Here is a 23,386-nt window from a genome sequence, read left to right as displayed (position 1 = left end):
CCTATAATATTAAATATGGGACTAGCAAACTCAAGATAAAATGCATGTAATTTGGAATACATTTCCACCTATCTTGTCACATTCTCTCTGAAATTCAGTTGGAAAATATAACAATTTTTTCCTGAATGTGTCCATGAATAAAACAATTTTTAAAACTGACCTTCTGCATGACTCGAAATATTATCCTTGGCATGGATTTCTGTCATATATTTGTAAAACAGCAACACAAAAGCTCTATGTAAGATGGAAACCCCATATACACACTTTTTTTTTTTTACCACCCTCAGTCTTCACCTGTGTAATAGCAATGTGTGTCTCTATATCACTTGTCTTTTAATTTGTCTTGTCTTTTGTTCAATCATTGCATGCCTCTATGATATAAATATTATATTACCATGACTTCTAAGGTCATTGATGAAAGGTATTTTGTTCATCCTTGCATCTTCTATTCAGGTTTTGGCATATAGTAGGCACTATAAATAAAAGTACAATCAATGAAGTAATGCTCGGCATTTTAAACTAAAGATAGCTAACTAAAGTCCAAGAACCCAAGTAATTCATTCGAGTACACACTGTTCAGCTGGAACCCAAACAGAAATCCAAGCTTTTATTCTTCAAATACCAGCAGTGCTTTAGAGTTTGTCACTTGGCCTCTCCTAATCTTGTACCTAAATCCTGACATGTTTATTTTCCATTTTAAAAGCCAATCGCTTTATAAAATGCTTTGACCTACTTTTTTGTTTTTTATAAGCCTCCGTTTTATACCCTATGAAATGATGAAAAAAGCAGTACCAAACTTACTGAATCATTGTGAGAATTAAATAAGATAATATATGTCAGGCATTTATTCCAGTGCCAGTACAAGCTAAGTTTTTTTAAAAAAAAAACTTTTGTATTAGCTATTATGATAACATCATATCAGACTTACTCTTTGTATAATGCAATAAAAAATAAATTGCATTTGAACTGCAAAAAAGAAAACAAAAGTTTAGATCAAGTTATAAAGAAACGGATATCAAAAATAATGTTTAAAGTGACAGGGATATTAGCACTCAAGCAAGTCTCATATCTTTCAGTGGAGGTTTTTTGGAGGAAAGATAATGGATATGCAAAGAACAATATTAGTCAATAACACTGTATATATGAATAATAAATATATTAGGGCAACACAAGGGAGGAGCCTAGGAATGAAGGTAAAATTCCTAGTGACACAACACATTTTGACCCTTCTGAGGCCAACATTTTTAGTTCTCACATGAATCAGGAGTAATATTGCCTTAAAATTTCAGTTGTTCAAATCTGGAGTCAGACCGTCTTGATTTGAGCTTAGCCCTACAATGCCTAGCCGTGTAATTTTGGACCAGTTACTTAACCTCTCTGTTTCAGTTTCCCATTTGTAAAACTGAGATTATAACATGTGTTTTAAATATTTGCTATGAAGATATAATACCTGTATTAGTCTGTTCTCATGCTGCTAATAAAGACATACCCAACACTGGGTAATTTATAAAGAAAAGAGGTTTTCTTTAATTGACACAGTTTAGCATGGCTAGGGAGGCCTCAGGAAACTTACAATTATGGCAGAAGGGGAATGGGAACCAAACACGTCCTTCTTCACATGGCAGCAGCAAGGAGAACTGCCAAGCAAAAGGGGGAAAATTCCCTTATAAAACCATCAGGTCTCGTGAGAACTCACTCACTATCATGAGAAAAAGATGGGGAAAACTGCCCCCATGCCTCAATTATCTCCACCTTGTCCCTCCCATGAGACATGGAGATTATGGAAACTACAACTCAAAATGAGATTTGGGTGGGAACTCAGCCAACCCATATCAATACATTTATTTTTATAAAATGGGGAATTGTAACCACTACTTAGTGACAAAGTGTAAGGAATAATGAACATTTATCAAAAAAATGAAAGCATTAATTAATTTTTGTATAACAAGCCTGTTAAAACTGCCTCACAATTATAACACAAATTTATAATTTATAGCTTTAGTGAAATTTAGTGTATTGCATTTAACTGGAAGAAGTTTTGGAATGGAATGTGAACTTCATGAAGGAAGGCATTAACTGTAATGTATATTGTTTTATCTTAGTTCTTTGCTTATTTAGCCAGCACATAAATTTGCTCAAAAATTATATATTGGATAAATCGTTAAAGCAAAAGGGATACAGTTAATTATGTGCCAAATTCCTTGTTAAATATTTGCCCCCATCCTATAAAGAGTCTCAAAATCTTTCTGCCCTTTTAATAAAAATTGTCCTGAGCTCATTCTTCTATCAGAAACTACATAATAAAGGAATTCACCTAAAGATAAAGAAAAGATAAGTTCTTCAAAGAAATTTACTTTAAAGACACGCAAAACTGATATCAGCTGAAATTTCACATCCCCAATTGCATCTACCTGTTAATTCTCTCTATCCAAAGAAATTGTTTTGCATAAATAACTTCTCAGTGAGAAAGACATATTTGTCACTGGCATTTTTCCAGATTCTCCTAAGGTAGCCATACACACATTTACATAAAAAGACCAGCCATGTTGTAATCAGCGTGGATACATTTATATTATACTTAGCTTATATTAGATGCTGTGCTATGAGTGGTTTCTTTCTTACCTCATCCCACTCTGTGAATACCTTATCCATAACACATGATTAACTCAGGAAATGTAAGTCACTTTGCCCAAAGCCTGAGAGCTAGTAAGTGGCAATACAAAGATTCCAAACCCCAGATGTCTGGCTCCAAGTTGCAAGAAATTTGTGATGGGACAGCATCAAGTTCTTGCCTAATGAAACACAATATTAGGGGGTCATTCTTCATATTAAGATGGATTGTTAAGATATTTGAATAATGAATCAACCCAAACTTTAACAATGATGTAATTTAAATGCTAGCATACCTAAACTTCCAAAATGCTCAAATAATTTCACACCAAATATATGATACAATGATCTTTTATTATTTTTGAATTAAGTATTTTAGTTATGATTGTTATGTGTATTTAAAAATAACATGGTATATGCGGTGTCCTGTTAGGGTACCTCTCTGAATGAGATTGGTCATTACAACAACCTAAACATAGTTTTCTGGATCACTGAAGCTGGTCTCATAGATACCTGGTTCAGCTGTTTTGCCTTAGGCCAGTATACTCAGACAGACTTTTTTTTTTTTTTTTTTTTTTGTTTTTTGTTTTTTGTTTTTTTTTTTGAGGCAGAGTCTCGCTCCAGACAGACTTTTGATACCTCCAGGGAAGGTGTCAAATGCCAATAGCTGTCACTGCTACAGTGACCTGTTTAAATTTTTTAAAAGCAGAGCTATAAAGATTTTCAGTCTGGGTCATAATAGTGACCTTTGGTAATTCTCTTAAGACCTGGAGATACAGAATCACTGTGACTTTGCCTCAATTCTAGGGCAGGCATATAAGGTGGTATTACATTAAAATTAAAGATCTTGCATATTCAGAAAGTAAGACTTATGCAATTGAAGTTTCTTAATTAAAAATCATGATTCACCTCTCTAAGGATATTTGCCCAAGAAAAAAGTTTCACGGTTACCAACACTATGTGTTCTGTGTCACACATCAGATTTCCATAAATATAAAGCATATAACTCTACATAATATTGTAAAGGACAATCATTTTCTTGGCAAGGTTACAACCTAAAAGAGGTGGACTTTGTTCAGAAAGTGCAAAGATTTTTAGTTCACTTTTACAAGTATCTATCTGTGTATCTTCTGGAGCATGTATTGTTATATACCAATAATCATTTATGATACACTTTCTGCAGAGAATGAAAATTGAATGGAAATTAGCACTACTATTTGTTTTCTGGCATTAAAATATGTTATGGATGCTATGAGTCATTGTAGAGGCAAATGGAATGATTGATGGTGAAGATACCTTCTTCAACACCAAATCCTGATTTTGCAGAATGATGACAGAAAAACCATACTTCCATTCAGAGGACGGAGTGGGTGACATGGTAGTCGGATTTTCTTTATTTGACCTTGGCCTTAGCAGTGACTAGCTGTGTGATCTTGGACACATTACTTGACCTCTGTGCTTCAGTTTTCCATTGGTAAAATGGAAATAATAGCATTTATGTTACATGTTTGCTATGAAGAAATGTATGCGTAAGTGACAAGATTGAAAAAGGTTTGTAAGAAGCCTTCCAATAGACTCATCAAAGATCTTCCCTTGCATCTTACCTGCCAGGCACCTGCTCTTTTAGGCGAATGCTTCGTAGGCTTGAGATAGGTATCTTTAAACATTACCTTCCCACACACTGAAGTAGGCAGTTCTGTTCTACATGCCAATGAAATGGTCAAAATAAAGGAGTGAAAAGTGTTGTGCTGTGGGTTTTCAGTGTGATGTCCATAATTCTCTGTTAAACCATGAAGATTAATAGCCCTACATGACAAGTGAATCATTGAACGTGTTAAGCATCAGTGGCAAGCTAACCATTTGATGATTGGAAGGAACTAGTAAGGGAAAAAAAGCATTCTCTGCCACAGACCAATGATCCAATAGATATGCAGATCATTTGGTTTCCAGAGTATTAGTTCCTTCACATGTTCACTAGAGCTGCCACACGGTAGGAAAAAAAAAAAAAAAAGACAGCAATCAGACTACATGTTCCAAGTATTTACACCTATTTAGAGATAGGAAGACAAGTAAAATAGTTTGAATAATTATTGTTATATGGAGAAAAATGCTGACTTTTATAAAGTTACTTTTTAAAACTTACTCAAAGAAATGAACTAGAGAAGGTATTTTTTTAAATTTGTTGCCCCCTCTTTTTTTGTCATTCCAAAAGAATTGAGGTCTGCTACCTCAAGAATAGTGGTTCTCAAAGTGCAATGTCAAGCGCATCACTACCAGCATTGTCTGGAAGCATACTGATGCATGTTATTGTGGGGGCAGGCAGTATATGGAAAATTTGTACCTTCTCCTGAATTTTGCTATAAACCTTAAACCACTCTACAACATGTTCTTATTTTTAAAAATGCATGCATTTGACCCTAGCCCACATCTACCGAAGCACAAACTCTGGGGCTGGACTCAACAATCTGATTCAGCAAGCCCTCCAGGTGATTCTGATGCACATCAAAATTTAAGGATCACATTTCAAGAGTATGCCTGAATCCAACAAAGCAGGTGGTCAGCCTTACTTTCACATATAGATTTCCAAGTAGAAATCAACCTCCAGTTTGTTATTCATTCATTTGTAAACTCTGACTTGAAAGGACACGGGAAAAGTGGTTCTTAAAAACATAGTTTTCTGCTTTAGACAAGAACACTTGTGGATCATGATCACAACAGATGATTCCGTCTGTAATGCCGGCTGAAAACATATTCAGTGATGGAGTGTGTGGCTGTACGAGTTACTAGCAAAATCTTAGCTATTGTTACAGGAAAACTAAAAGTAATGTTGGTTCAGGAACAAGGAATTCTCTTTCATGTAATTATCAGAAGTGAATGTTCCATTTCAAGATTTAGGGACCCAGGTTACTTATATCTTGTGAATATGAGGTTTGTCCTGAAAGAAGTGTGTGAGACCTTCACTTAAATTTGTTGGCAAGAATCTCGTCACCTGGGCACATCTAGCTGAAAGGACACTTACCAATCAAGTACAACTCTATTACATAGAAGTAATGTGGGCGGCGGGCGGGGGGGAGGTTTATAGGGAGACTTTGTGCAGCTGTGTCAATGGATTTAGGCAGGTAAACAGTAGACTCCATCTAAAATAGTTTAAAACCAAATGATTAATAATTCAAGTGAAACTTTAAGCAAACTTTTAGAATTCATCTAAATGATTAAAAATAGGGTCTAACTGGATAATATCTGATATATCCATATGAGATTATTATGTGCAGATATTGAACATATTGTTTATAAAAACTTTTTATCAGCCAGGCACAGTGGCTCATGCCTGTAATCCCAGCACTTTGGGAGGTCGAGGCAGGCAGAACACGAGGTCAAGAGATGAAGACCGTCCTGGCCAACTTGATAAAATCCCATCTTTACTAAAAATACAAAAATTAGTGAGGTGTGGTGGCACGTGCCTGTAGTCCCAGCTACTCAGGAGGCTGAGGCAGGAAGATCACTTGAACCCGGGAGGCAGAGGTTGTGGTGAGCCGAGATTACACCATTGCACTCCAGCCTGACAACCGAGTGACATTCTGTCTCAACAAAAACAAAACAAACAAAAACAAAACAACAACAAAAAACACTTTTTATCATGTATGAAATAGTTAAGCAAAAGATATTGAGTAGGCATTATTTCATTAATACAGAGCAATCTCAACTATCTAAAAACTGTGCAGAAGGAAACCGGGAAAGGAATTCCATTTTTAAAGTTCAAAATATATTTTTGAATTTCTACTAGGTACCTGGAACGGTGCTAGTGTTTGGAGACATAACGGTCAACAAGATAAAACTGTGGACACACAAGAAATAATATACTTCAGCTTATAATAGTAGGAAATAAAACCGTTTAAAACTCATGCCCAGGTGGAGAGGTTAAATTGATTCATTTTTATGCTCTTTTATATTTTTCATGTTTTCTATTATACGTATGTCTTACTTTTATAGTCAACATTATAACAAATGCTTTTTTCCTTATAAAGAAAAACGCAGATAGACCTCCATAAAATTAAACTACTATATTAGAGAGTAAGAGAAAGAAAAAGAAGATTATGTGAGGGAATCTTTTAAATAAATGCTTCCAATTACTTTCAAGATGAGGCCTTAAGCCAATGTAGATTTATTAAAGGTTTTTTTTTCACCTTATATGTCTGCAGTCTTGAATAATCACAACTGAGCATTTTGCCAGTTCTCTAGAAATGTATTCTGAAAATAAAATAAGGATATGTTTATGTTCCAAACATTGTATTTATTCATGAAGAAATAAATAAATGCCTTTTTCCAAAAAAAAAAAAAAATCTTTTGAAAAAAATTGAATTTTTTATAGCAAGACCCTCACTTCAAATTCAAATTACCTGGAGTGTATTTTTGTTTCCCAGTTAGTTGATTTCTCCAATATTGCTGTCAACAAATTTGGGTAAACTTTAACCATACTTTGCACACCTCTTTTTCCTGGCCTCAGAACTAGACTTCATTTTCCAGATTGCCTTTCAAAAGATGGTGGCCATGAACTGAGCTCTCTCTAATGGCAAGTGAGTAGAAAACCGTGTATCATTTTCAAACAAAACATCTGAGAAACAGAGGAGTCCTCTTTATGACCCCTTATTTTCTTTCTTCCAGCTGGGTACAGACAATAAACCCCTGGTGATGCCAAAGACAGGTGATGGAGGGAGTTTCTGCCCTTGGATCACCAGTCGAGAAGAGTCATCTCATGTCCTGACAGAACATCCTCATTGGCCTGTTATATCAATGAGGGTAAACATCAGTCAAACTATTGTGTGCTTGGCATTTAATTTTCTGACAGCCTAATCTACTCTAAAGTCTCATATAGGTTGTTGACATTTGGTATTTGTAGTCATAACTCCAAAGTGAGTCTAACAGTGGGTATGGGGTGGTTTGATCCTCATAAGAGTCTGAAGGCAAGAGATAATTGAATATTTGTTATAGAAATAATGAATTCAATGTGGTTGGAAAATTGATAGACTGGCAGTGCTGGAGTGAGTGGCTAGGATAAGTAAGGGAGCTTTATTAATCCATTCTCATGCTACTAATAAAGATATACCAGTGACTGGGTAATCAATAAAGGAAAGAGGTTTAATTGACTCACAGTTCTGCATGGTTGAGGAGGCCTCAGGAAATTTACGATCATGGCAGACAGAGAAGTAAACATGTCCTTCGTCACATGGTGGAAGTAGGAAGTGCCAAGCAAGAGGAAAGCCCCTTATAAAACCATCAGATCTCATGATAATGAATCACTATTGCAAGAGCAGCATGAGGGTAATCACACACATGATTAAATTACCTTCCACCAGCTCCCTCCCACAACACATGAGGATGATGAGAACTACAATTCATGATGAGATTTGGGTGGGGACATAGCCAAACCATATCAGGTGGGGACACGGCCAACCGTAAAAGTAAGAGTTGATAGTCAGGGAATGAGACTTTAGTGATTCAAGGTCTAAAGTAGAATCTTAGGAGTAGGTACCTAGGTAGGAAAGAGGAACAGATTGTAGAGTTCTAGAAGGTGATGAATCTGAAAGATCTTCACTTCAATTTTAAAAAGAGCAAATGGATATATTGCAGAGATGGGTGGAAGCGCTCTTAATTTTTTTGCCCCCAGTTGGAATTAAGATGTGATGAGACGTAAAGATTTATCTTCATTCTGCTTGGCAAATCCACTACCTTAGAGCCATTTAACATCCTAGGACATTTTCAGTTTGGTGATTCAGAAGGAAGAGTTATTGAATCACACTTCAAAATTCATATTGCGCTCCCATTGTTCTTAATGATTTAGCTGAAAAGATCTAAACTGTCAAATCGTAACAGAAATGCACAACAGTGTAATCAGAGAATAGTGTTTTTCTTTGCTTGGAAAACAAAATCCTTATTTCACATTTGCATTTTCCCCAAGTCTGTTTGCTGTAAAAATCTGAAGCTAAACACAAACCCAACCTGTTGCTTCTTCCAGCGAACATTAATTGTCTCCAATCATTGTTAGAGCATCTGTTTCACATTTTGACAAGTGCACTTATCTTTCTTTTTCCCCTTCATATTCCTCTGGTAAAAATAATGAATAAATTACAGGGGGATGACAAATGTGTTGATAATCAAGATGAAACATAAATGAAGTGGAAGAGGCTGTATTTCTTTGCAGAGTTGTAAATTGCTTTCTTTTCTTGTGCATCAGCATGCCTGACTTAGAAACTAAAAATACCAACACAGGGAAAATTAACAGAATTGCTCCAACAGCAGTTATTTTTCATAGGTGAAATAAACACACAGAATTTTTTTCTGACATTGTGTATCATAATTGCCTCACAATCTGGGTAATTTAGGAAAGAGTAATTCTAAGAGGATTAAACGATAGTGAATCTAGTACAGGTTAGTTGCATTTGAAAATAACTGTTAAAGATTTAATGGAGTTTGGGAGTGTCCAGTTGAAAAGAGAAATCTTTACTCTATCCCCAGTGTATCAACTTCTGAGAGAAAGAGTTCCACCCTCGTTGTCAGGAGACTTCAGCTCCATCTCTAGCTCCTTCCATCAGCTTCACTAGGAAAATACAGTGTTAATGTGTCAAGCTCACTAATCAATGCAATCCGGGTTCACATTAGTGAAAAATAAAGTTTTTATTAGTGAAAAATAAGGTTGGATAGATGAGCAGGGGTCCTCAGTGATGGCCCGCTGACTAAGACTTGCAGAAGTTTTCCTTTTTTAAAAAATTCTTTCTTTTGATTGCCTTTAGAAAGCACTGGCTCTCTCTAGTATGACCATTACTTATTTTCCAACACCTGGGCAGTAACATATCGGAAGTCTAGAGGTATTTGATTTGCAGAGATCTAGACTAGAAAATCTTTTCACACTCTTAGTGCTCACATATTCCGTATCTTTTATTTCTGTCTGTATTCAGATGATTGATACCCTAATCCCTTTTCTTTCATTAACATTATACTTCTAAATTTGAAACCAGAATAAAGAGTTCAGAACATACAGAGTCTACATGATCCATTTGAGCAAGCACAAACTCACTGGCAAGTTTTTCCCTGGTTATAAAACAAATATATGTTATATAAGTTATAAAAGAAATACGTGTGTGTGTGTTTGTGTGTGTGTGTGTGTATATACATTTGTGTGTTCATGTGTGTGTGTGTATACACACACACACACAAATACAGCCGGGCGTGGTGGCTCACACCTATAATCCCAGCACTGTGGGTCAGGGGGACCAAGGCTGGTAGATTGCTTGAAGCCAGGAGTTTGAGACCAACTTGCCAACATGGCGAAATCTTGTCTCTACAAAAAATACAAAAATTACCTGGGTGTGGTGGCACATGCATGTAATCCCAGCTACTTGAGAGGCTGAGACAGGAGAATTGCTTGAATCCTGGAGGCAGAGGTTGCAGTGAGCCGAGATCATCGCCACTGCACTCCAGCCTGGCAACAGAGCCAAACCCTGTCAAGAAAGAGGAAAGAAAAGAAAAAAGAAAAGGAAAGAAAAGAAAAGAAAAGAAAAGAAAAGAAAAGAAAGGAAAGAAAGAGTGAGAAGAAAGATATGAAAAAGAAAGAAAGAAAGAAAGAAAGAAAGAAAGAAAGAGAAAGAAAGAAAGAAAGAAAGAAAGAAAGAAAGAAAGAAAGAAAGAGAGAAAAAAAGGGAGAGAGAAAGAAAGAAACACATACAAACATAAAACAAATCCTAAGAGGGACAATTCCATTTCCACATTGAGGCATAGCAAAGCCTTGGCATATACTTTATTTTGAATGGATGTTTTTAAAATACGTAACCTTTGCTGGGGAAAAAGGCTGTCTGTCCCTGCACCCACAATTTCTGTACATATACTTGAAAAATTTGCTTTGTGAAAGGATTTCCATGAGACTGCTAGGCTAAATGTAGAAAGCACTGTGCAAACATGAGTTCCACTTTACATATGCAAATATATGTTGAAACTGAGAGTTGTTGTCTTGCATGGATAAACTACGTCCCAGTAGATTTGAATTAAGAAGGAAATGTCTGAAGTAGCGATAAGGAACAACCACAGTAATTAAGAAACTTCTCTGTTCTTAGAAAATTGACACATCCTATATGTGGAAAATTGCCACTTCATAAATATATTATGCAGTTACTACCATATGGGCTGTTTTGCTACAGCTATTAAGATGCAATTTAGTAAAGATTTGAACTGAAGAAATGAATATGTTATTTGCCCCAAAATATAAACTGAATGTTATTTTTGAATTTATGTAAAAAGTTGGCTCACTTTTTCTATTGTTTAATATTATGTTACCTTTCTTTGTATATAAAATATTAAAATATTTGAGTCAGAAGTGAAATACATAAGTTCTATCTATTTCATAGCAGATATCTAAAAACTCATAAATTTAATTCTTTCAAAAATGATTTTGTCTTGGAATAAAGATTTCACCTTACATGAATTTCTCTATATATTCACCAAATAGAAACAATATTAAAATAAAACTATTAAAACATTCTTCATTCTGATTTTTTTTAGAAAAATGTTTAATCTGGTTTATTTATATGAGGCACTAATTGTTTCCTAAGGAAATAATTTCAGTGTCCGGAAAAAATGACAATTTTATCATTGATGCCATTTAATGCATGCTGTGCTTTGGTTTCACCAGAAAACAGACTGAGAGAGTTTATTGCTCAGGAAGATTATTAGGAAGTGACCTTGAGATCATCCGTAGGGGAGATGAGGAAGCAAAATTGGGTAGAGAGAGAAGTGTAGCCTTGATAGAGACTCAAGGGCCTCATTTGATACCACAGGAAGCTAGGGAACTGGAATGTCTCTTTGGAGGTTTAATGCTTGTTATGAAGCAGTATAGAAATATTTCAATGTTTTAACAACCAGCACTCTAAATACATTCCAGTGAATAATAAATAGCCCTACCTGTGAAATTTCCTAAGATCTATTTTCTTTCTTCCTTTTCAATTAATCTCCACCCACTCTATGCCTTGCTTGACAAATTCATCCACAGTGGCATTTTTTTCCCTGTCTTTTGAACATATGAAACTTCTTCTCATATTAGACATTTCCATTTGCTCTTTCTCTTGTTTCAAAAACTCATTCTCCCTATCTTCCTATGACTGCTTCCTTCTCATCTTTCAGGCTTCAAACTAAATGTCACCTCTTGGGAGAGCAATTCTCACTCACATTAGCCTCTATGTCTCTTCACCCACTGTTATCCTCTTCATAGCATGTATCAGTACTTAATTTCCTTGCTTATTTATGTACTGACAAGAAATTAACAATTTATCTTCCCCTGTCAAATAGCAATTATTTGATGACTATCTTGCTCAATATTCTATTTCTACTGTATAAAATGTCCTTTACTAAGAAAATTTCCAAATCCAGAATATCTTGTGGTGCATATTAATCAAGAATAAATGTCTAAATTAATAGATGCTAACCTCAACACACTTCCTTTTCTTCCAACACTGCCTCTTATGTTTCACTCTCAGTCTCATCTCCTCGTTTTTCTTCGTCTTGTCTCTCAACTGAACATGAAAATTTATATTGAAAATTAACCACAGATATTCCATGACTAATTAAAAGAGATGAGACAACATACCACATTCCACCCTCAACTTAATATTTCAACTGTCTTAAATCAGTCATTTATTTAGAAAACATTTATTGAGCTCCCCTTGGAGCCAGTACTCTACTACATGCTGGGGATACAGAGCTGAATAAGAAATGGTCTTTACCCTTAAGGAATTCACAGTGCAGTGGAATGGCTTATCTCTAAGCAGATCAATTCAAATAAGCATAGTCAGTGCATGGTGCAAGTATGCATAAGGTACTGGGTAAGCCATTGGGGAAGCAGGTGGTATACAGAGTCAATAAAATTTCATTGATTCTCAGAAGTCATGAGTCACCCCAAGGAAATGGAAGGCCAAAAGCACAAGATAAACATGCCTCTACAAATGCCTCCTCAAATTGGACAGGATTGTAGGTGGAAACTTTAAATTGGTAACTATTTTCTTATAGGCTATCAAAGATTCTCCCTTTAGATGAAAAAGAAAATCGCAAAAAAACTACACAAACTGAAACTTTGCGCATTTCCAAGGGTGTCTGATTTAAGCTTCTCTAATGGTATTCCTTTTATATCTAGCTTTGTGAGAAAAGGAGTTTATTGCTGTGATTTGGGATTTTCACCTTCATATATTTCTATCTCTTCCTTCTATCATTAATATATTTGCTGACCTCTTGTTGCCACCATCAAATCCAAGAGCATTACTTGAAAGACATATGTCCTTTAAAATTATTACCAAGACAGGGCATAAGAATAGACTCAATCCTCCTGACTACAATTTTCCCTTCAAGATCAGAGTTCTGTTGTAAGACAATGAGAGCTCTGTGCTAGAGGGGAAACAGGTATCCATAAAATTGGGCCCCCTAGAACCATCCACTCAGATAATTTATCATTCTACTCTCACAGAATTGTGATATTCCTTTGCCCCGTCACTGCCACCTTGTTACTTTTGTTTTATATATCCTTTCAGATTTTCACATGATCATAACCTTACAGCAACCTTCAAATACGCCAGTTAGCAAAGATATCCAAATATGAACAGAAATGCCTGTTATGAATTAAGTTGGGGGACAAAAATACCTGCTTGGCATGATGCTATTTTGTTTCTATTTAAATTCAGAGTCATTACATTTTATATAGCTTGCTTTTTATTGGTCTGTTTTTGTTCTTCTTTTAAGTCAATGTAATGCATTCCAATGGTGCCAAATTATCAGCAAAGACTTGAATTTGTTATTTAGGTCATGGAACAGGTATGGCATCAATAGCAATAAGTAATCACATCAGTGTTACTTGAATATATTGACTGCTGTGAGCAGAACAAGATCCTTGACAAATATTCCAGCGAATCTATCTACAATCCATGCCAAACCAAATAGTAGATCTATGGATAAGCTAAATTTAAAACAGAAAAGGTAAATGAGAGGAGAGAGAGAGAGAGAGAGAGAGAAAGAGACAACACAGTAATATTTTGGGACTATGTATACTATTAAAGAAAATTTTATTTCTTCATCTTCATAAAACCAACTGGCAGCAACTAACACTACCTCTTTCCTAAAGGTCATTCTGTTAGGCCTCAAAGTATTGACAAAACTTCTCATTAAAGGGAAAGGTGTAATAAGTTTCTTAATTTAGATTGGGTAAAGAAAGTCATCCCTCTGTTAAATTATCTTTGGACAGACCATCGATTAATGTCGATCAAGTTATCTCGTTCTTTTCTGATAACTCTTTTAAGAGCTCTAAATAAAGACAATGACTAAATCTGCACTGTCAATTAAAGCCTATAAGAAAGAATGTCATCCCTTGTCACCACTGTGAAATCAGTAAGGTAGCATGGTGGGTGCCAACCCAAGTGTGGGTAAGTCTGTGTCCTGGACTTGATTGCTGAGAATAAGAAATACATCCATGCTGGGTTTGTTAATAGGAGCATTTCAGTTTGCCATTCATTCCTTGATGGATGTGATTTTTTTTTTTTTTTTTTTTTTTGGTAGTAAACTAACCATTTAAAAGTAAAACTTAATCAGATTTGCAATGTATGATGGGATTTCTCTCCCTGGTCACAGTTGAAATGACTAAGAGAAAGGGAACAAAAATAATAACTATGTCAGTGATGAAAATCAAAGCAGAGCACCAACCATAGGCCATAAACTGAATGTTTTAAGTAATTATTTCAGCGTAATGCACAAGGGACTCTCGTATTAGCAGCTTTTCTACCTCAGTCTGGATCCTAGAAGTTTAATAAGGTACAATCACCCTTGAGTTTGGAACTTTCATGCCTGGAAATGAGAATGAGCAGAGGACTAGTATGCTAAGAGTAGGAATAGTGGGTATAAATATGCATGCTATCTGTCAGAAAGGTCAGTCTTAAACTACTACTGTATGGAAAATGGGATGGGATGCTACTGAGTGATACCTCTTAGTTCTGTAAGTTGGAAATTAATTAATGTGTGTGCCTTGGTAACTTTAGGATACAGAATAAATACAGAGAACCCACCTTTCAGCTCAGACATGTAGCTTCTTCAGTGTCATTGCATTTATTGAACAGGTATTTTCTGCTTACCCGAACCGCTAATATGAAGAAAAATTAAAGCTCTAAATAATATAAATTGTCTCCTTTATTTTTGTTCTAGAATAAAATAATTGATAAAGGACCAGTACAGTCTCTGAGAAAAAAAAAAAAAAAGCCCACTCCAAATACTGAACAAGTGTGTAGACCTGTTTCTTAAGGATACATATAGTGTGCATTTGGAGAGCTTGCCTGCCTTGTATTCCTTCATCTTTACTCTAATGAAGGTACTGTGCTTCACCTTTGGTGAAACCATGCCACTCCACCCTTTTTCCCATTGTCTGGGTAAGATGGATCATAGTAATTACTCTTGCGGTTGGCATATAACTCAAGTCTAAGCTAACTGATATATCCATCTCTCTGAACACACTGATGACCCTGATCATCTCTGGGCCCATAAATACCAGGCCTTGACTTTTAAGAAATTGTTGCAAAGAGAAAAATTCCCTTTATAAAAAGCAGTTAAACTTTGACAATGACAGTGCAGCACCCTTGGCAGCCATATTTCTATTACTTAGACATAACTGGCCTGAAAATGGAGTAAATGAGAGGCAATCTAAAAAAATAATAATAAATGTTCCTAAATGAGAAAAACCTAATACGAAAGTGCTTTTAAAATGTAATTTGTATTCTAGAAATAATCATTAAAGATCTTATATGTATTAATAAAAAAATTTGAGGTTCCAAAAAGGTGACTTCCAAAAGAAACATGTGAAAAAAATATATTTGAGATTGAGAAATAACTTTTGGATGGCCAATTAGATATTGTAAAACCTGCATCAGTAAATTAGAAGGAAAGCTTGAGAAATTCTCATGTAATACAAAAGAATTCTTAAAGAAATAGCCATAAAAATCCAATTGAAAAATGCAAAAAAATGGTTCACACAGGCCCTTCACAAAAGAGGTTATCCAAATGGCCCACAGCATATGAAAAAGTATTCAACATCATTACTTATGAAGAAAACATTCCAATTATACAACCACTTGAGTGATCAAAATATTAGTAAAACAAACAAAAAATAAATAATAAAATTTTAAAAAACTAAAATTATCAAATATTTGTTAAAATGTGTATCACCTGGAAGTCTCATACACTTCCTGATGGAGTATAAACTGGACAGCCCTTTGAACATGTACTTAGTGGCTTTTATTATAGCCAAATATATATTTACTCCATGATTGCCTCTTCTAGATTTATACCCAAGAAAATTAAGTGCATATGTCCATCAAAAGACATGTGCAAAAATGTTGATAAATTTCTAGTCATTAAAAAGCCTGAAAAAACTCAAATATCCCACCAACAAAAAAGATGCATATTTACATCTTAATAGTAATAACAATTTTAAAAATTGAGCTAATGTACTTAATAACATAGATAAATTGCATAAACATACTGTTTTAAGCAAAAGAAACCTAACACAAATTAGGACTATGTTTTATATACAAGGCAATCTTCTAGCATAATGGTAATATTATGTATATAATTTGGATTGTCATAATCAAGTATATGCATATATAAAAGTTGATCAATTTATACATTTAGTGTATACTTTGATAAATGTTAATTATATGTCAATTAAAAATAACTAATAAATGATGTGCACAACAAACACAGAGGACACATCTAGAAATGTACATGTAATTTCACATGGGGAGAATGAAGTTAGATACTCAACATCCTCATCATCCTCAGCAAATTGTCCTTGTTTGTCTTTCACCAGTAAGTAAATTTTGGTAATTCTACCCTGTCATTATAATTTGAGTCTAAGTCAATCGCCCCATTTCTACTACCACTATCCTAGTTCAGGCCACAGATTTCTCTCACTTAACAAGCAACAGGCATTGTTCTTTCCTCTGATTTGTTCCACATCCCCACTCTCTGTAAATCTTTTAAAAATTACTGACCATTGCTTTTTCTAAAATATCAATCTGGTTATCTTGTTATCCTGAATAAAATTATTTTGTACTCCCATATACATTTGTATCCTGGATGATGTTTAAAACCACTGTCCGTTGTTTCAAGGTACTCTAGGTTGTATGCAACACACTCACTTGTTCAAGACCATCTAAGCCAACTTGATCATTCGTACCTACTATTTGAGGGGGGCGGAGAGCCAGTTTTGATAGATTCCAATATTTAGAAATGAGCAATATCTACATAGGTTTCTTCCCCAGTAATCTCTCTGTCAAACTCTGTGTTATAATGAAAACAAGTCTCAGAATACGTTCTGTCACATCAGCAAAACTTTATTAATAAACAGGAACAAAAACAAATGTTATTAAGCTCATTCTGAAAGCTTAGATGAATTATCTGTTCCCTAAGAACCTTGCTTGAAAGATTTATTGAGGCAGATGCAACAGGTAGCAAGCTTCAGATAACATTTTATTAGGCTCAGCGGAGAGAATCTGCCTTCATCCAAGTAAACAGACTTAAAAGAGTCTCCTGGTCACTCTGAAGGTTCTGCAGGCTATTGATCTTGATGGAATCTTACAATGAATTCAAACAAAGACAGGTCATATCTGTACAACATCTTGAACATCACGAATTTCACCAATGAAAAGTTATTTATATCATTTGTTATGCTAATTAACAAGCTTGTAAGTACTGATCAAAAATAAAACTTATTCAAACACATGTAATAACTGCCTTTGAAATGTGGCTTCTGATTAAAAATTTTCAAATGTGTTCCTGATTAGGCTACTTCAAATGCTAACTACCCTCCTGCCACTAACTCAATGATTAGAAACCAAACACACATGTATACACTGCTTATACATAAATATTTAAAACAGACAAGATGATCCTCTTTCCACTGGCACTTCAGCCAGTCTGAATAATTTTAATTCCTGTGAACATATTGTAATTTCTAGGTCCTTTTATGTTCTCTGCCTCAGTAACACTTGCATTCCTCCATGTTTTCACATAGAGAACTTATATCTGTTCTGCAGATTTGCTCTTTTAGGAAGTTTACTTTAATCTGCCATATTTGGACTAGAAATTCTGATTGCTTTTATTAACAAATTGTACACGATCATTATAGCAACCTTTGCCAGTATTATATTGTACGTATTTGCTTAATTGTATGTGATGTTTCTCTACACTTTTAGGATGAACAAATAATGTATCCTGGTTCATGCCCAGATTCCTTGAGTATGTACCTGTGGGTAATAGCAGGTAATCTACAAGTCTAGTCTATTTCTTTTCATTTATTCTAAATTTATTGTAGTATATTTCAAGTTCATTGCTTTTCCACTCAGTGGGGAAGTCATGGATCTCCGGATACTTTAACTTCATTTATCCCTAATCCTAATACCAATCTTCCTATTATTGCATTATATGAGATATATATGTGTGTGTGTGTGTGTGTGTGTGTGTGTGTGTGTGTGTATGTATGTATATATATATAGAGAGAGAGAGAAAGAGAGAGAGCAATATATAGGTAGGTAGGTAGGTAGGTAGATAGATAGATAGATACATAGATATGTATATATGTGTTTGTATTAAAACCCTATATTAGGCTCAGCAGAGAAAATCTGCCTTCATCCAAGTAAACAGACTTAAAAGAGTCTCCTGGTCACTCTGAAGGTTCTGCAGGCTATTGAACCTGATGGATTGTTACACTGAATTCAAGCAAAGAAAGGTCATATCTGTACAATATCTTGAACATCACGAACTGGTACTTTGTACCAATATTTATTATTATAATTCTGCCACCAATATTCATATATTAACTCTTTCCAGTGTCCTTCGTTTCCATTTTTCTATCTAGTATGATGTTTCCTCTGTCTGAAAACTGTCTATAAAATGTTTTTGGGGAAATTTGCCAGTGAAGATCTCTCATAAGTTTTGCCTGTTTGGAAATTGTCCTTGTTTTGCTTGCATTTTTGATGGATATTTTTATTGAGTATAAAATTCTAGTACAGCTGATTTTAAGTATTTTAAAAATGTTATTTTATTGTTTCCTGACATTCATTTTTGCTGAGAAGTTAGCTATCAGTTTTATTGATTTCCTGGATGCTTTTAAGGTTTTTCTCTTGTTTGGTTTTCCACAATGATACATCAATATATCCAGACATGATGTTCTATATGTTTATCCTGATTGGTTTGCAGAGTGTTTAAAATCTGTGGTCTGATATCTGTCTTAGTCTGTTTGGTGTTGCTGTAAAGAAATACATGAGACTAGTTAAATTATAAAGAAAAGAGCTTATTTAACTCACAATTCTGTTGGTTAAAAAATTGGGCTCCTGGTGAGGACCTAAGGCTGCTTTCACTCATGGAACAAGGCAAAGGGAAGCCTTAGTGTGCAGGGATCACATGATAAGAGAGAAAGCAAGAAAAGGAGGAATGAGGCTTTAAAAAAAATGAGGGCTAACTGTAGTCACGTTTCTCTGCTATCAAATATTGGAACTTACACCTTTTATCTGACTGTACGTTTTGGTCCATGCTCTTTTTAATAATCTGCTCCTGTGGGAAGTAATAAGAGTTAGAATTCATTCACCCTCCACCTTCCACCAATGGACTATTAATCTATTCATGAGGAATTTGCCCCCATAACCCAAACACCTCCCATTAGGCTCCACCTCCGACATTGGGGGTCAAATTTCAACATGAGGTTGGGAGGGAACAAATACCTAAACCATAAATGTTTTTCTTCAGTTGTGAAAAATACTTATGTATGATTCTTTCAAATATTGCTTAAAGTCCTTTTCTCTATCTCCTTTACCTCTTGGGAGTTGCTCTTTTCTATATTTATCTTATGATTTTTTTCTAAAATTTTCCATCTATTTTTTCTTCATATTTTATTCTGGGTCTTTTCTACTGGCTTGTCATCATTTTTATTTTGTAAGTGTAAGGTGTACAATATGATATTTCGATATACACAGTGAAATAATTACTATAGGTAAAAATTTAACACATTCACCATCTCACAGAATTATGTTTTTATTTTTGTGACAGCACCACCTAAAATCTACTCAGAAAATTCTAGTGTACTATACAGAGATTATCATTAACATCATTAACTGTAGTACTCATGCTGTATTTATATCTCTTGATTTATTAATCCAACATAACTGCAACTTTCTACCTCTTGATCTACATCTCCCCATTGCCCATCCTCATCCCTTACCTGTGATAATCATCATTTTATTGTCTGTTTCTATTCATTCAGCTCATTTTTTCTTTGTTTGTTTTAGGTTCCATATAAGAGATGAATAATGTTCTATTCTAATACATATATATAATATATATATACTTAATGTATATATGCCTCAATTTTTTATCACTTATAGTTTTAATGAATTCTCTCTTTTTCTCTCCAAATCTCCTCTTAATGTATTTATTAAGCTAATAATTAAAATTATTTCACTGTTAAAATAAATTCTTAATTTAAAAAAACTTTGAGATTTACATAAATGTCACAAAGATAGGGCTACGGGCTCTTGTATGCCCTATATGCAGTTCCCCTATTGTTAATATCTTACCATAGTATGGCACTTTTATCAGAACTAATGAACCAATATTAATATGCCAACCATTCTATTTTTAAGTTTTTATTATTCCATTATATTTACCCTTTCGTTTTCTGGAACTCTGGTAAAATGTACCTTGTAATCTATTTTCCTCAAATATTAATCATAGTTATGTTAATATCTTTGACCAATAACTTCAACAATGGGGTTATCTGTAAGTTGATTTCTCTAGCTGTTTTCCTTTTGTTCTTTTTTTGTATAGCTGGTGTTTATTTTTTAAATGTCAGTCATCATTTATAAAAATTTTTGGAAGTTCTGGAATTTTTTTTTAATCTGGAGAAGGTTCATTTGACTCTCTAATATACAGAAAACTATATTAAACCCAACAATAATTGGACTAATTTCAAGGTAAGGTTCTGCCTACTTCTGGTACATTTGCACTAGTGAGAAGAAGCTTTCCAGTGAGTACTGCTTGAAAGTCTTGAGCAACGACTAGGGCTTCTATTATTTGATGGCTTGTATACTCACTGCATTTTTGCAGTTCTGTGAGATTGCAGATACTCTTGGTCTACTTTTGCTGGCTTTCTGCTTGTCTCTTTAGTTCCCTTCCTTGAAATACTTAATCTGCAAATACCTTAAAGAGAAAACTGTGCATCGTTTAGGATTGATCCTCCTTGATCTTGGCCTTCTAACTCCTAGCTGCTTTCGCTGCACTGAACTTCGCATTAGCTTTCCTTAGAGTTAAGCCATTTCTCAAAGCTCTTCTGGCTTCTTTACCTGCTAGCCATAGCCTTCTGCCTGGATTTCTCCACCACTTGTGCTTCGTGAATTTGCAATCGGTACTAAGAGAAAAATGGCTCACAGAATGCACAGGTCTTAGCTGTTCAAGTCCTGATTGCCTTGGAAGCTCATTGATATCCCGAAACACATTGTTTTCTCTAATATTACATGATCTCTAATTTTCTCAGTGGGATCATTTGTCTACCATGAGCCAATCTATTTTGGATAAAATGAAAGTCTTTCTTCATCATTCTTTTACTGTTGTAATTCGTTTTACTAATTTTAGGTAAAACAGATGCAGTATAATGTGCAAAGTGTAAGTACAGAGGAAAAGGTCTATATAAAAAAGTATTTTTATGCAAGCAATAATCAATATGTTAATATTTTGACCTGGGAGGTACATGTATTTGATGGGAGGGGAGGTACATATATTTGATCTGGAAGTACTTGTACCTCTCAGATCAAAGTGTTAAAATATTGATTACTGCTTACATCACGAAAGGCCCCTAGAGATCATTCACCATTGTGCAGGGAACTGCTATTCTAACCATAATCTCTAGCTCCTTTGATCAATGTTACCTGTTTTTAAATTTCATATAAATGGGATCATACAATATGTCTTTTGTGTCACCTTTTGTCACATGACATTTAGTTTGAGATTTGTCGATGTAGTTGCATGTATCAGTATTTTGCTGTTATTTTTTCTGATGTGTGGTTTTTTTCACTCTATGAACATACCACAGTTTACTTATCCATTCTATCCATGGTAGATATTTTGGTTATTTCCAGTTTGAGGCTCATGCATGTATCTGCTATTAACAGTCTCATACAAGTCTATTTGTAATCATCAGGCATTCATTTTTGAGGAGTATGTGCCTAACAATGAACATTTTTCAATATGAAGCAGAACATTCATTCTCATTGCAGTAAGGTAAAGCCAAAAAGCTATTTATAAGCACCACTGTTTTCTATTTTTCTGGAAGTGCTAGTCAGTATAACTAGGAAAGAAATTAAATTAAATACAGAAATATTGCAATAGTGAAGACAAAATGATTATCATTAGTAAGAATAAGATTCCCTAACTGAAACCACAACAACAAAAAACAAAAACATCCAAATAATGAATGAACCAAATAAACCAAAGTTTATTCATTAAATAAATAAACAAAAACCTAAAATAAGCCATCCTGCTTAGAAAACATAAAACCTATCCTAGACACCCAAATTGCATTTGACTATAAAAACGCAGGAAAAGTTGCCAAAGACCAACCAAAATGAGTGAATAAAACAAATAAAATGGTTTGAATATGTGGTAGTCTTCAAACAATCTTTTTAAAAAGTCAATAGATTAAAGAGCTAATAACCATGGCTCATACCTGTAATCCTAGCACTTTGGGAGGCTGAGGAGGCCAAGACCAGCCTGGACAACATGGAAAAACCCTGTTTTTCCAAAAAAATAGAAAAATTAGTTATGGTGATGAGCACCTGTAGTTTCAGCTACTCAGGAGGCTGAGTTGGGAGAATTACCAGAACCTGGGGAGGTCAAGGCTACAGTGAGCCATGATAGCACCACTGCACTCCAGCCTCCAGCCTGGGCAGCAGAGTGAGACCCTGTCTAAAAATAGCTTAATTTAATTTATAGCATAGAATCTAGACATTCAGATAAATAACTATGCTATAAGTTGTCATTAAATAATTGGCATCATGTAATTTGAATTCTGCCCTTCTTCTTGATGCTTACAAACATAGATAATTGTTTTTACAAAAAAACAATATTTCCAAGAATAGCATATGATAAATACCTTATCAACAAGAAGAAAACAATTTAGATATTTTCCTGTTTCTATGCGAGAATTAATGCAATTGATAAGGTGAGTATGGGACTTCTGAAGTAACGTTATTTTAAATCAAATCACCTCTTCCATATGAACAACTAACTAAAGAAAGACAGAAAAGTCAGAATATATTCTTATTTGTATATTTTTCTTTTTTAGCCATAGTATATTCCACCAGTAGTGACCATCTAGGGAGACCAGCAACTGTGTTTATTAATTAACACAGTCTCTAAATTTTAATATTGCCTACCTAGGTATGAGTCATTGTGAAAACATAATAATGGTTCACAAGAAAAAGAAGAAAAACTGCTAAGATCCTAAAACATACACAAACATATACAGGATATTCAATTAATTTTATTTCAGTATATTTGAATATAAGGTTAAATTGTGCCTTCATCAATTAAAAAAATCAATCAAATATTTATTATGTTCAAAAAATCACTCAATACATATTTGTGGATGGAAGCTTGCAGATTTAATTTCTTATTATAACATTCTCATTAAACCTTGATTAAATCAGTAATATAG

This window comes from Macaca mulatta, chromosome 7 (assembly GCF_049350105.2).
Source record: "Macaca mulatta isolate MMU2019108-1 chromosome 7, T2T-MMU8v2.0, whole genome shotgun sequence".
NCBI classification, from domain to species: Eukaryota; Metazoa; Chordata; class Mammalia; order Primates; family Cercopithecidae; genus Macaca; species Macaca mulatta.
This window is presented reverse-complemented; position numbering follows the sequence as displayed.